This window comes from Artibeus jamaicensis, unplaced genomic scaffold, assembly GCF_021234435.1.
Source record: "Artibeus jamaicensis isolate MK-2021 breed Jamaican fruit bat unplaced genomic scaffold, CSHL_Jam_final contig_482, whole genome shotgun sequence".
Lineage (NCBI taxonomy): Eukaryota > Metazoa > Chordata > Mammalia > Chiroptera > Phyllostomidae > Artibeus > Artibeus jamaicensis.
The window spans coordinates 6,568,262-6,571,949 of record NW_026521857.1 but is presented as its reverse complement, the minus strand read 5'-3'; positions in this window follow the sequence as shown (position 1 = coordinate 6,571,949).

The window sequence follows — 3,688 nt, the reverse complement described above, 5'->3', positions numbered from 1 at the left end:
AAAAGCTATCATTTTTTTTCCTTAGAAAAATAAGACCAGCAAATATTTCACATGAAAAAGCAAACACTTTCTTTAGATGCTTTATTTTTTCCAAGAAATATCATAATACTAGGTATAAAAATAAATTAGAACAGCTTCAAATATTAAATACATAGATGGACATTAAATATTTACTTTTTCTTGAAAATATGTTTCTATATGTGTGTGTATATTTTCCCCTGTCAGTGTTGAGATGTCATCATCTCAGCCACATTGGTAAGTTTGAAAAGAATAAAATGTTTATAACTAGTAAAATATTGTAGATTTCAAGATGTTTTGAAATGTTAGAAAACCCAAAGCTCATTATTTTACAGGAACCATCTTGCATACTTCTGTCACAAATCCCTCTAAATGCCAAAATTTATTAGTTAAAGATTTTTAGAATTATACTCAGATCATATTGATCTATAGACAAGATGAGTTAAAACTAGACCAGTCTATTTTATTTCTTTTGTTTCAGGGCAGAGAAGAACTTTCCTGAGAAATAATTGTGCATCTAAAATGCATCAGTACCCTGATTTCTCTGCCACTCTCTTATTAATCTTAGTCAGGTGGACATACCTGAGCTATTTTATACCTCAGCAAAACCTTACTGAACTACAGAGCCAGGAGGACTGAGGGAGAATATTAGTTCAGAAAGAAATAATATTTTAATTAACTATAAATAGCAGTAAAATGTAGGGAGGAAGGACTGCTTTTTCCTCAGTTGGGAAGCAATAACCTGCTCACATTACCATTTGCACTTGTCAAACCAGAGGATGGGTCTCCCATGAAAGGATTCTGTTTGGAGAAGTTGCCTATGACAGTGTAAACTCTATAAAAACGGGCCATGTATTAAAACAAGTGAATAGAACTTCTAAAATGTGATCTATTTTTTTGGGGGGGGGTAATAGAAATCAAAGGGTCTAAACATCTAGTTTAGGAGCATATCAATTTTGTTTTGTCATTAACAAAGGTTGACTAAGAAACCATTCTGCATGTTTGCTCTTAGTGTTGAAGAGCTTTCTAAAATGCTTTCACTCACCCCCAATCTTCCAGAAGCAGCGCTGAATGAACATCATCAACCCCTTCTGTGATGATTCAGGACTTTTCAGTGTCCTGTCATCATCCTGCTAAAGATGAATGTGCACAGGGCTGGGCTGCTGACGTTGAAAGATGCTGGTTGTTGAAGTGATGTACATCAAGCCTGTGGTTTTCCCCAGGCATTCTGCTTTACTATGAGTCAGCCAAGAAACTGATGCCTACATTTCTTCTTTTACACATGAGTACAAATAGCAAAAATGTCAAAGATAAACATTTAGGTAATTCAGCACCAACCTCTTTACATAAATTAGTCTTTTGTAGCATCAGAATGACCCACTGCAGAAAGAGGAATTAACATCCTTAGACGCAGCTAGAGCAGAAAGATTTTAAGCCTATTTTTAACCAGTTCTTCTTGCTTCAAGATACTAACAGAATATGGAGAGACCCTCTTCCTTCTAGATAACCATAAATATATTAGAATATCATTTCATGTATTGTTAAACCTTTCTTTTCTAAATTATTTGTACATTTTTAAAGATGTTGGAAACTAAATCTATAACCAGATTGAACATAAAAAAAAGAACATACTAGAAAAGAAGTACTTCAGGAATGGCAGAATATGGACCTTTGACAATTTGTTCTTACATAAGAGCATAGAGAACATTGGTAAAAAGAAAATTGTCAAAATCAGTGTTTTCAGAATTCTGGAATTCTGAATTCAGAAATTAAACACTTGCAAAAATTTGAGCCCTGTTTATCAAAGAAAAACATATGAATCTTGGTAAAAACCATTAGTTCTGTACCTTACCTGATTTCCATCTTCTTTCCCATTTACAGTAGTCTTAGAAACCTATAGCCTTGCAATCACAGAAGGTGTGAAAAGCAGCAGACTAGCAGCCATTGGAGGGGGATAAAGGGGGTTGGAGCATCTTTAAAAAGCATACTTCCCAGAGAATTATAATTATTTGGTCTGTCTGACAGCTTCCTGAAAATTTCCACTCATACGGCTTGTTTTTATTTGACCTCACACATAACTCAGTGGAAGCAGCCTTTTTCCCTGGGGCACAAGTGGTCAAAAACTTTAAGTGGCAATTGTGTTGTGTTGTAGTTGCCTGAGGCCGTGATAATCAGTGATGACTAAGAGACTTAAATGAAGGATCTGAAAATAAGATGGTCACAGGGAGCTTTGAAAAATTTTGTCATATTCCTGAGAATACAGGAGACCACAATGCATACGTAAGGCTATGCACATGCCCAGGAGAGGCCTGAGAAGATCCTAATCTCTCACCATAAGGCTTTGTGTAAGCAGGAAGTAAAGGCTAAATAGAGTTTCAAACTGCGGAAGCATCGAGTGTGTATTTGTTCAAGGCATTATGGGAAATTCATGCCCAATTGTTAGATGACAACTAAGCTAACCAGGCAGAGACTTTAGTGGCTACACACAACAAATGAAATACACTTTACGGAAATAGTTCAGCAAGTCACTAAACAAGCAGTAGCAACAACAGCAACACTGAGGAAAGGGAAATACAAATTCCAGAGTTGCCACATTATATTACCTTAAAAGTCCAGTTTCAGCAAATTTCTAACAAAAAATATGTCATTAAAAAAAAAAACAAGAAAGCTCATGCACGGGGGTAAAAATAGTCAAAAGAAACTGTCCCTGAGGAAGCCCACAAGTTGAACTTACTAGACGGGTACTTAAAATCAGCTATTATAAATATGTTCAGAGAACTAAAAGAAGCTGTAACTAAGAAAGTAAAGCATAAGAATGATGTCTCACCACATAACAGATTTTCAATAAAGAGATGGAAATTATTTTAGAAGCCTCAAATAAAAATTATGAAGGTGAGAATTACAGTAACTGCAATGAAAATTTGCTAACAGACTCAACAGCAGAATCCACTGAACTCGAGGCTGAAATTGAGATTATTTAGTTTGGGAAGCAGAAGGAATCATGAAATAAGAAAATTGAACAGAGACTCGGAGACCCATGGATACCACAAGTATACCAATATATACATAATATCAATCCCAGGAAAAAGAGAGGAAGAAAAGAACAGATAGAATTTTTTAAAAATTATAGCTCAAACCTTCCCAAATTTAATGAAAAATACTAATCTACACATTTAAGAAGCTCAATAAACTTCAAGTAGGAGCTCAAAGAGATCCATACCTATCCATATTTCATAAACTATGAAGCCAAAGCCAATTTTAATAGAGTACAAATACAGTACCAAGTCAATTACAATGAACAGTCTAAAAATAAAATTAAGAAAACAATTTTATTCTAAGTCACATCAAAGATAAAATACTTATGAATAAATTTAACAAAACTACTGTAAGACATATACATAGAAAGCTATAAAACATCGTTGATGGAGCTTAAAGGAAAACTACATAAATAAAAACACATCTTGTGTTCATAAATTAGGAAACTTAATGAGTGGCAATACTTTCTTAATTGATCTACACATTCAGCACAATCTCAAAAAATTCCAGCTGTCTTTTTTTGCATAGGTTGTTGATGAGCTGATTTTAAAATTCACATGGAACTGCAAAAGATCCAGCATATCCAAAACTATATTGAAAAAAAAAAACAAAGTAGGAGGGCTCATACCTCCTG